Source organism: Anopheles ziemanni, assembly GCF_943734765.1.
Source record: "Anopheles ziemanni chromosome X unlocalized genomic scaffold, idAnoZiCoDA_A2_x.2 X_unloc_17, whole genome shotgun sequence".
NCBI lineage: Eukaryota > Metazoa > Arthropoda > Insecta > Diptera > Culicidae > Anopheles > Anopheles ziemanni.
Genome location: NW_026689782.1, coordinates 84,819 through 97,500, shown reverse-complemented (window position 1 = coordinate 97,500; position 12,682 = coordinate 84,819). Strand labels below are relative to the sequence as shown.

At 41.2% G+C, this 12,682-nt stretch overlaps 1 non-coding gene across 1 annotated transcript; it reads left to right on the top strand.

The window, feature by feature from the left end:
* Positions 1–2,226: 2,226 nt before the first annotated feature.
* Positions 2,227–2,381, top strand: LOC131291868 (5.8S ribosomal RNA). The gene has a single exon (XR_009189613.1). It is a non-coding gene; the product is annotated as a 5.8S ribosomal RNA (ribosomal RNA).
* Positions 2,382–12,682: the final 10,301 nt, after the last annotated feature.

Here is a 12,682-nt window from a genome sequence, read left to right as displayed (position 1 = left end):
TAGTTAGTTCTAGCTTGCCCTATGTGGAAGAGGGCATACAAGACAAAGTATAGTTCTCCCCTGGTCCACGCTGCTTCGGCGGTCCTGGGTAAGATAGTTAATTCTAGCTTGCCCTATGTGGAAGAGAGCATACATGAACCAAGAACGAAGGTTATGATCGAGGAATGATTCGACAACTAACCGATGGTATGAAATGTGAAGAATTCAAGCAAGCACACAATCAAGTCATCACTTGGGCATGCTCGATAGCCAACCCTATGACATTAACCTAGTAGAGCATGCGAAAACCAATATATATGTAAACGATGCCCCTCCCTAGTTCAGCGCTTCACCAAGTGATGACTTCAGAATGGCTAAATCAAATCGGTTCAAAACATACCATCGGTACCCTATTGAAACACACAAGTCGATATCAAACCTCATGATTGTGTAGTCCTCCACTGGTCCACACTGCTCCGGCGGTCCTGGGTAAGATAGTTCATTCTAGCTTGCCCTATGTGGAAGAGGGCACATTACTCAATACTGTGGTGTTATGAACAAAGTATAGTCCTCCACTGGTCCACGCTGCTTCGGCGGTCCTGGGTAAGATAGTTAGTTCTAGCTTGCCCTATGTGGAAGAGGGCATACAAGACAAAGTATAGTTCTCCCCTGGTCCACGCTGCTTCGGCGGTCCTGGGTAAGATAGTTAATTCTAGCTTGCCCTATGTGGAAGAGAGCATACATGAACCAAGAACGAAGGTTATGATCGAGGAATGATTCGACAACTAACCGATGGTATGAAATGTGAAGAATTCAAGCAAGCACACAATCAAGTCATCACTTGGGCATGCTCGATAGCCAACCACATGACATTAACCTAGTAGAGCATGCGAAAACCAATATATATGTAAACGATGCCTCCCTAGTTCAGCGCTTCAACCAAGTGATGACTTCAGAATGGCTAAATCAAATCGGTTCAAACCATACCATCGGTATCCTATTGAAACACACAAGTCGATATCAAACCTCATGATTGTGTAGTCCTCCACTGGTCCACGCCGCTTCGGCCGTCCTGGGTAAAATGGAACATTCCAGCTTGCCCTATGTGGAAGAGGGCACATTACTCAATACTGTGGTGTGAAGTATAAAGTTCAGTTCTCCCCTGGTCCACGCTGCTTCGGCGGTCCTGGGTAAGATAGTTCATTCTAGCTTGCCCTATGTGGAAGAGGACACTTCATACTTCGTCTCTAAGCGGCGGCTTGACTCCTCCCTACGGGGAACGGGTTTACGCGCACAGCGGCGGCTTACGCACTATGGCAGTCATGGATGCCTTACGTTTCTATGAAAAGTGTGTTCCTCCCCTGGTCCACGCTGCTTCGGCAGTCCTGGGTAAGATAGTTAGTTCTAGCTTGCCCTATGTGGAAGAGGACACGTAGACTTACTGTGGTGTGAAGTATAAAGTTCAGTTCTCCCCTGGTCCACGCCGCTTCGGCCGTCCTGGGTAAAATGGATTCATCCAGCTTGCCCTATGTGGAATGAGGACACTTTATGCTTCGTCTCTAAGCGGCGGCTTGCTCCTCCCTACGGGGAACGGGTATACGCGCACAGCGGCGGCTTACGTTATGGCAGTCATGGATGCCTTACGTTTCCATGAAAAGTGTGTTCCTCCCCTGGTCCACGCTGCTTCGGCAGTCCTGGGTAAGATAGTTAGTTCTAGCTTGCCCTATGTGGAAGAGGACACGTAGACTTACTGTGGTGTGAAGTATAAGGTTCAGTTCTCCCCTGGTCCACGCCGCTTCGGCCGTCCTGGGTAAAATGGATTCATCCAGCTTGCCCTATGTGGAATGAGGACACTTTATGTTTCGTCTCTAAGCGGCGGCTTGCTCCTCCCTACGGGGAACGGGTATACGCGCACAGCGGCGGCTTACGTTATGGCAGTCATGGATGCCTTACGTTTCCATGAAAAGTGTGTTCCTCCCCTGGTCCACGCTGCTTCGGCAGTCCTGGGTAAGATAGTTAGTTCTAGCTTGCCCTATGTGGAAGAGGACACGTAGACTTACTGTGGTGTGAAGTATAAGGTTCAGTTCTCCCCTGGTCCACGCCGCTTCGGCCGTCCTGGGTAAAATGGATTCATCCAGCTTGCCCTATGTGGAATGAGGACACTTTATGCTTCGTCTCTAAGCGGCGGCTTGCTCCTCCCTACGGGGAACGGGTATACGCGCACAGCGGCGGCTTACGCAAGTTAGTCACCCTCGGCAGTGGATCACTCGGCTCATGGATCGATGAAGACCGCAGCTAACTGCGCGTCATAATGTGAACTGCAGGACACATGAACATTGATAAGTTGAACGCATATTGCACGTCGTGGGAACCTACCATGATGTACAGATGACTGAGCGCTTATATTTGAGAAATGTATCGCATACATTTAACTACGCCGTGACACCCGTCACGAGACGTGCACCATGATGTTAACTAGGGTCGCGACGACCCGCTAGCATTAAAGAACCCGTGGTTTACAATATACTGGCATTGGAATTCGAAGTATTTAGAGCGTCCGTGTTCCCGCGTGAGGCGGAAGTACGAGGAGAAGGCGTGCTTGTGGTGTCTGTGGTGGTGTTTACTGATGTCTAGCTTCAGCTTATTTATTTATTTAAATAGAAGCGAAGATGTCAAAGTAGCGTCGAAGCAGCAGCGGTAGCACAAATGATTCAAGTATGGAAGTTGACCAAAGGAACACAAACAAACTAGCGTATGGGCAATGGAAGGTATCAGTGAGTTAAACCACACGCGGGCTAACAGCCCGTTAACCGAGTCCAACGGTACATATTGGACATTGAAACAAAGTAGTCGCAAGCCAGATGTGACGATAACAACCGCAAGGTACATAAGCCTCAGTTCATGTGTGACAACCCCCTGAATTTAAGCATATTAATAAGGGGAGGAAAAGAAACCAACCGGGATTCCCTGAGTAGCTGCGAGCGAAACGGGAGAAGCTCAGCACGTAGGGGTGGCGGCCTGTCCGTCTATCCGATTCCGTTCCGAGATCAAGATTCATCTCCATGCAGCATCCCATTCATCTCCCAGCATCCTAACATATGAATTTCTTAGAATTTATGAAAAATCGACTAAGTCCGAGATGCCTTTAAGTAGGGATGCTGTATTAAGATGGGAGATGAAGAAGATCAAGATTCATCTCCATGCAGCATCCCATTCATCTCCCAGCATCCTAACATATGAATTTCTATGAATTTATGAAAAATCGACTAAGTCCGAGATGCCTTTAAGTAGGGATGCTGTATTGAGATGAGAGATGTAGGAGATCAAGATTCATCTCCATGCAGCATCCCATTCATCTCGCAGCATCCTAAGATATGTTTTTCTAAGAATTTATGAAAAATCGACTAAGTCCGAGATGCATTTAAGTAGGGATGCTGTATTAAGATGGGAGATGAAGAAGATCAAGATTCATCTCCATGCAGCATCCCATTCATCTCGCAGCATCCTAACATATGTTTTTCTTAGAATTTATGAAAAATCGACTAAGTCCGAGATGCATTTAAGTAGGGATGCTGTATTAAGATGGGAGATGAAGTAGATCAAGATTCATCTCCATGCAGCATCCCATTCATCTCGCAGCATCCTAACATATGAATTTCTATGAATTTATGAAAAATCGACTAAGTCCGAGATGCCTTTAAGTAGGGATGCTGTATTAAGATGGGAGATGAAGAAGATCAAGATTCATCTCCATGCAGCATCCCATTCATCTCCCAGCATCCTAACATATGTATTTCTTAGAATTTATGAAAAATCGACTAAGTCCGAGATGGCTTTAAGTAGGGATGCTGTATTAAGATGGGAGATGTAGGAGATCAAGATGCATCTCCATGCAGCATCCCATTCATCTCGCAGCATCCTAACATATGAATTTCTATGAATTTATGAAAAATCGACTAAGTCCGAGATGCCTTTAAGTAGGGATGCTGTATAGATATGGGAGATGTAGAAGATCTAGATTTATCTCCAGGCAGCATCCCATTCATCTCGCAGCATCCTAACATATGTTTTTCTTAGAATTTATGAAAAATCGACTAAGTCCGAGATGCCTTTAAGTAGGGATGCTGTATTAAGATGGGAGATGAAGAAGATCAAGATTCATCTCCATGCAGCATCCCATTCATCTCCCAGCATCCTAACATATGTTTTTCTTAGAATTTATAAAAAATCGACTTTGTCCGAGATGCCTTTAAGTAAGGATGCTGTATTGAGATTGGAGATGAAGAAGATCAAGATTCATCTCCATGCAGCATCCCATTCATCTCCCAGCATCCTAACATATGAATTTCTTAGAATTTATGAAAAATCGACTAAGTCCGAGATGCCTTTAAGTAGGGATGCTGTATTGAGATGGGAGATGTAGGAGATCAAGATTCATCTCCATGCAGCATCCCATTCATCTCGCAGCATCCCAACATATGTTTTTCTTAGAATTTATGAAAAATCGACTAAGTCCGAGATGCCTTTAAGTAGGGATGCTGTATTAAGATGGGAGATGAAGAAGATCAAGATTAATCTCCATGCAGCATCCCATTCATCTCGCTGCATCGTAACATATGTTTTTCTTAGAATTTATGAAAAATCGACTAAGTCCGAGATGCCTTTAAGTAGGGATGCTGTACTAGTATGGGAGATGAAGAAGATCAAGATTCATCTCCATGCAGCATCCCATCCATCTCGCAGCATCCTTACATATGAATTTCTATGAATTTATGAAAAATCGACTAAGTCCGAGATGCCTTTAAGTAGGGATGCTGTATTGAGATTGGAGATGAAGAAGATCAAGATTCATCTCTATGCAGCATCCCATTCATCTCGCAGCATCCTTACATATGAATTTCTTAGAATTTATGAAAAATCGACTAAGTCCGAGATGCCTTTAAGCAGGGATGCTGTATTGAGACGGGAGATGAAGAAGATCAAGATTTATCTCCATGCAGCATCCCATTCATCTTGCAGCATCCTAACATATGTTTTTCTTAGAATTTATGAAAAATCGACTAAGCCCGAGATGCCTTCAAGTAGGGATGCTGTTTTGAGATGGGAGATGAAGAAGATCAAGATTCATCTCCATGCAGCATCCCATTCATCTCCCAGCATCCTAACATATGAATTTCTTAGAATTTATGAAAAATCGACTAAGCCCGAGATGCCTTCAAGTAGGGATGCTGTTTTGAGATGGGAGATGAAGAAGATCAAGATTCATCTCCATGCAGCATCCCATTCATCTCCCAGCATCCTAACATATGAATTTCTTAGAATTTATGAAAAATCGACTAAGTCCGAGATGCCTTTAAGTAGGGATGCTGTATTGAGATGGGAGATGTAGGAGATCAAGATTCATCTCCATGCAGCATCCCATTCATCTCCCAGCATCCTAACATATGAATTTCTTAGAATTTATGAAAAATCGACTAAGTCCGAGATGCCTTTAAGTAGGGATGCTGTATTGAGATGGGAGATGTAGGAGATCAAGATTCATCTCCATGCAGCATCCCATTCATCTCGCAGCATCCCAACATATGTTTTTCTTAGAATTTGTGAAAAATCGACTAAGTCCGAGATGCCTTTACTTAGGGATGCTGTATAGAGATGGGAGATGAAGAAGATCAAAATTCATCTCCATGCAGCATCCCATTCATCTCGCAGCATCCTAACATATGAATTTCTACGAATTTATGAAAAATCGACTAAGTCCGAGATGCCTTTTAGTAGGGATGCTGTATTGAGATGGGAGATGTAGGAGATCAAGATTCATCTCCAGGCAGCATCACATTCATCTCGCAGCATCCTAACATATGAATTTCTAAGAATTTATGAAAAATCGACTAAGTCCGAGATGCCTTTACGTAGGGATGCTGTTTTGAGATGGGAGATGAAGAAGATCAAGATTCATCTCCATGCAGCATCCCATTCATCTCCCAGCATCCTAACATATGTTTTTCTAAGAATTTATGAAAAATCGACTAAGTCCGAGATGGCTTTAAGTAGGGATGCTGTATTGAGATGGGAGATGTAGGAGATCAAGATTCATCTCCATGCAGCATCCCATTCATCTCGCAGCATCCTAACATATAAATTTCTTAGAATTTATAAAAAATCGACTTAGTCCGAGTTGCCTTTACGTAGGGATCCCATTCATCTCCCAGCATCCTAACATATGAATTTCTTAGAATATATGAAAAATCGACTAAGTCCGAGATGGCTTTAAGTAGGGATGCTGCTTTGAGATGGGAGATGAAGAAGATCAAGATTCATCTCCATGCAGCATCCCATTCATCTCGCAGCATCCTAACATATGAATTTCTTAGAATTTATGGAAAATCGACTAAGCCCTAGATGCCTTTAAGTAGGGATGCTGTATTAAGATGAGAGATGAAGAAGATCAAGATTCATCTCCATGCAGCATCCCATTCATCTCGCAGCATCCTAACATATGAATTTCTTAGAATATATGAAAAATCGACTAAGTCCGAGATGGCTTTAAGTAGGGATGCTGCTTTGAGATGGGAGATGAAGAAGATCAAGATTCATCTCCATGCAGCATCCCATTCATCTCGCAGCATCCTAACATATGAATTTCTTAGAATTTATGAAAAATCGACTAAGTCCGAGATGCCTTTAAGTAGGGATGCTGTATTGAGATGGGAGATGAAGAAGATCAAGATTCATCTCCATGCAGCATCCCATTCATCTCGCAGCATCCTAACATATGAATTTCTATGAATTTATGAAAAATCGACTAAGCCCGAGATGCCTTTAAGTAGGGATGCTGTATTAAGATGGGAGATGAAGAAGATCAAGATTCATCTCTGTGCAGCATCCCATTCATCTCGCAGCATCCTAACATATGTTTTTCTTAGAATTTATGAAAAATCGACTAAGTCCGAGATGCCTTTAAGTAGGGATGCTGTCTTAAGATGGGAGATGAAGAAGATCAAGATTCATCTCCATGCAGCATCCCATTCATCTCGCAGCATCCTAACATATGAATTTCTTAGAATTTATGAAAAATCGACTAAGTCCGAGATGCATTTAAGTAGGGATGCTGTATTAAGATGGGAGATGAAGAAGATCAAGATTCATCTCCATGCAGCATCCCATTTACCTCGCAGCATCCTAACATATGAATTTCTATGAATTTATGAAAAATCGACTAAGTCCGAGATGGCTTTAAGTAGGGATGCTGTATTGAGATGAGAGATGTAGGAGATCAAGATTCATCACCATGCAGCATCCCATTCATCTCCCAGCATCCTAACATATGAATTTCTTAGAATTTATGAAAAATCGACTAAGTCCGAGATGCCTTTAAGTAGGGATGCTGTATTGAGATGAGAGATGTAGGAGATCAAGATTCATCTCCATGCAGCATCCCATTCATCTCGCAGCATACTAACATATGTTTTTCTTAGAATTTATGAAAAATCGACTAAGTCCGAGATGCATTTAAGTAGGGATGCTGTATTAAGATGGGAGATGAAGTAGATCAAGATTCATCTCCATGCAGCATCCCATTCATCTCGCAGCATCCTAACATATGTTTTTCTTAGAATTTATGAAAAATCGACTAAGTCCGAGATGCCTTTAAGTAGGGATGCTGTATTGAGATGGGAGATGTAGGAGATCAAGATTCATCTCCATGCAGCATCTCATTCATCTCCCAGCATCCTAACATATGAATTTCCTAGAATTTATGAAAAATCGACTAAGTCCGAGATGCCTTTAAGTAGGGATGCTGTTTTAAGATGGGAGATGAAGAAGATCAAGATTCATCTCCATGCAGCATCCCATTCATCTCGCAGCATCCTAACATATGAATTTCTTAGAATTTATGAAAAATCGACTAAGTCAGAGATGCCTTTAAGTAGGGATGCTGTATTAAGATGGGAGATAAAGAAGATCAAGATACATCTCCATGCAGCATCCCATTCATCTCGCAGCATCCTAACATATGAATTTCTATGAATTTATGAAAAATCGACTAAGTCCGAGATGCCTTTAAGTAGGGATGCTGTATTAAGATGGGAGATGTAGGAGATTAAGATGCATCTCCATGCAGCATCCCATTCATCTCGCAGCATCCTAACATATGTTTTTCTTAGACTTTATGAAAAATCGACTAAGTCCGAGATGGCTTTAAGTAGGGATGCTGTATTAAGATGGGAGATGAAGAAGATCAAGATTCATCTCCATGCAGCATCCCATTCATCTCGCAGCATCCTAACATATGTTTTTCTTAGAATTTATGAAAAATCGACTAAGTCCGAGATGGCTTTAAGTAAGGATGCTGTATTGAGATGAGAGATGTAGGAGATCAAGATTCATCTCCATGCAGCATCCCATTCATCTCCCAGCATCCTGACATATGAATTTCTTAGAATTTATGAAAAATCGACTAAGTCCGAGATGGCTTTAAGTAGGGATGCTGTATTAAGATGGGAGATGTAGGAGATCAAGATTCATCTCCATGCAGCATCCCATTCATCTCCCAGCATCCTAACATATGAATTTCTTAGAATTTATGAAAAATCGACTAAGTCCGAGATGCCTTTAAGTAGGGATGCTGTATTAAGATGGGAGATGAAGAAGATCAAGATTCATCTCCATGCAGCATCCCATTCATCTCCCAGCATCCTAACATATGAATTTCTATGAATTTATGAAAAATCGACTAAGTCCGAGATGCCTTTAAGTAGGGATGCTGTATTGAGATGAGAGATGTAGGAGATCAAGATTCATCTCCATGCAGCATCCCATACATCTCGCAGCATCCTAAGATATGTTTTTCTAAGAATTTATGAAAAATCGACTAAGTCCGAGATGCATTTAAGTAGGGATGCTGTATTAAGATGGGAGATGAAGAAGATCAAGATTCATCTCCATGCAGCATCCCATTCATCTCGCAGCATCCTAACATATGTTTTTCTTAGAATTTATGAAAAATCGACTAAGTCCGAGATGCATTTAAGTAGGGATGCTGTATTAAGATGGGAGATGAAGTAGATCAAGATTCATCTCCATGCAGCATCCCATTCATCTCGCAGCATCCTAACATATGAATTTCTATGAATTTATGAAAAATCGACTAAGTCCGAGATGCCTTTAAGTAGGGATGCTGTATTAAGATGGGAGATGAAGAAGATCAAGATTCATCTCCATGCAGCATCCCATTCATCTCCCAGCATCCTAACATATGAATTTCTATGAATTTATGAAAAATCGACTAAGTCCGAGATGCCTTTAAGTAGGGATGCTGTATTGAGATGGGAGATGTAGGAGATCAAGATTCATCTCCATGCAGCATCCCATTCATCTCGCAGCATCCTAACATATGAATTTCTTAGAACTTATGAAAAATCGACTAAGTCCGAGATGCCTTTAAGTAGGGATGCTGTATTAAGATGGGAGATGTAGGAGATTAAGATGCATCTCCATGCAGCATCCCATTCATCTCCCAGCATCCTAACATATGAATTTCTATGAATTTATGAAAAATCGACTAAGTCCGAGATGCCTTTAAGTAGGGATGCTGTATTGAGATGAGAGATGTAGGAGATCAAGATTCATCTCCATGCAGCATCCCATTCATCTCGCAGCATCCTAACATATGAATTTCTATGAATTTATGAAAAATCGACTAAGTCCGAGATGGCTTTAAGTAGGGATGCTGTATTGAGATGAGAGATGTAGGAGATCAAGATTCATCTCCATGCAGCATCTCATTCATCTCCCAGCATCCTAACATATGAATTTCTATGAATTTATGAAAAATCGACTAAGTCCGAGATGCCTTTACGTAGGGATGCTGTATTGAGATGGGAGATGAAGAAGATCAAGATACATCTCCATGCAGCATCCCATTCATCTCGCAGCATCCTAACATATGTTTTTCTTAGAATTTATGAAAAATAGACTAATTCCGAGATGCCTTTAAGAAGGGATGCTGTATTAAGATGGGAGATGAAGAAGATCAAGATTCATCTCCATGCAGCATCCCATTCATCTCCCAGCATCCTAACATATGAATTTCTTAGAATTTATGAAAAATCGACTAAGTCCGAGATGCCTTTAAGTAGGGATGCTGTTTTAAGATGGGAGATGAAGAAGATCAAGATTCATCTCCATGCAGCATCTTATTCATCTCGCAGCATCCTAACATATGAATTTCTATGAATTTATGAAAAATCGACTAATTCCGAGATGCCTTTAAGAAGGGATGCTGTATTGAGATGAGAGATGTAGGAGATCAAGATACATCTCCATGCAGCATCATATTCATCTCCCAGCATCCAAACATATGAATTTCTATGATTTTATGAAAAATCGACTAAGTCCGAGATGCCTTTAAGTAGGGATGCTGTATTAAGATGGGAGATGAAGAAGATCAAGATTCATCTCCATGCAGCATCCCATTCATCTCGCAGCATCCTAACATATGTTTTTCTTAGAATTTATGAAAAATCGACTAAGTCCGAGATGGCTTTAAGTAAGGATGCTGTATTGAGATGAGAGATGTAGGAGATCAAGATTCATCTCCATGCAGCATCTCATTCATCTCCCAGCATCCTAACATATGAATTTCTATGAATTTATGAAAAATCGACTAAGTCCGAGATGCCTTTAAGTAGGGATGCTGTATTGAGATGGGAGATGTAGGAGATCAAGATTCATCTCCATGCAGCATCTCATTCATCTCCCAGCATCCTAACATATGAATTTCTTAGAATTTATGAAAAATCGACTAAGTCCGAGATGCCTTTAAGTAGGGATGCTGTTTTAAGATGGGAGATGAAGAAGATCAAGATTCATCTCCATGCAGCATCCCATTCATCTCGCAGCATCCTAACATATGAATTTCTATGAATTTATGAAAAATCGACTAAGTCCGAGATGGCTTTAAGTAGGGATGCTGTATTAAGATGGGAGATGTAGGAGATCAAGATTCATCTCCATGCAGCATCTCATTCATCTCCCAGCATCCTAACATATGAATTTCCTAGAATTTATGAAAAATCGACTAAGTCCGAGATGCCTTTAAGTAGGGATGCTGTATTAAGATGGGAGATGAAGAAGATCAAGATTCATCTCCATGCAGTATCCCATTCATCTCCCAGCATCCTAACATATGAATTTCTATGAATTTATGAAAAATCGACTAAGTCCGAGATGCCTTTAAGTAGGGATGCTGTATTGAGATGAGAGATGTAGGAGATCAAGATTCATCTCCATGCAGCATCCCATTCATCTCGCAGCATCCTAAGATATGTTTTTCTAAGAATTTATGAAAAATCGACTAAGTCCGAGATGCATTTAAGTAGGGATGCTGTATTAAGATGGGAGATGAAGAAGATCAAGATTCATCTCCATGCAGCATCCCATTCATCTCGCAGCATCCTAACATATGTTTTTCTTAGAATTTATGAAAAATCGACTAAGTCCGAGATGCATTTAAGTAGGGATGCTGTATTAAGATGGGAGATGAAGTAGATCAAGATTCATCTCCATGCAGCATCCCATTCATCTCGCAGCATCCTAACATATGAATTTCTATGAATTTATGAAAAATCGACTAAGTCCGAGATGCCTTTAAGTAGGGATGCTGTATTAAGATGGGAGATGAAGAAGATCAAGATTCATCTCCATGCAGCATCCCATTCATCTCCCAGCATCCTAACATATGAATTTCTATGAATTTATGAAAAATCGACTAAGTCCGAGATGCCTTTAAGTAGGGATGCTGTATTGAGATGGGAGATGTAGGAGATCAAGATTCATCTCCATGCAGCATCCCATTCATCTCGCAGCATCCTAACATATGAATTTCTTAGAACTTATGAAAAATCGACTAAGTCCGAGATGCCTTTAAGTAGGGATGCTGTATTGAGATGGGAGATGTAGGAGATTAAGATGCATCTCCATGCAGCATCCCATTCATCTCCCAGCATCCTAACATATGAATTTCTATGAATTTATGAAAAATCGACTAAGTCCGAGATGCCTTTAAGTAGGGATGCTGTATTGAGATGAGAGATGTAGGAGATCAAGATTCATCTCCATGCAGCATCCCATTCATCTCGCAGCATCCTAACATATGAATTTCTATGAATTTATGAAAAATCGACTAAGTCCGAGATGGCTTTAAGTAGGGATGCTGTATTGAGATGAGAGATGTAGGAGATCAAGATTCATCTCCATGCAGCATCTCATTCATCTCCCAGCATCCTAACATATGAATTTCTATGAATTTATGAAAAATCGACTAAGTCCGAGATGCCTTTACGTAGGGATGCTGTATTGAGATGGGAGATGAAGAAGATCAAGATACATCTCCATGCAGCATCCCATTCATCTCGCAGCATCCTAACATATGTTTTTCTTAGAATTTATGAAAAATAGACTAATTCCGAGATGCCTTTAAGAAGGGATGCTGTATTAAGATGGGAGATGAAGAAGATCAAGATTCATCTCCATGCAGCATCCCATTCATCTCCCAGCATCCTAACATATGAATTTCTTAGAATTTATGAAAAATCGACTAAGTCCGAGATGCCTTTAAGTAGGGATGCTGTTTTAAGATGGGAGATGAAGAAGATCAAGATTCATCTCCATGCAGCATCTTATTCATCTCGCAGCATCCTAA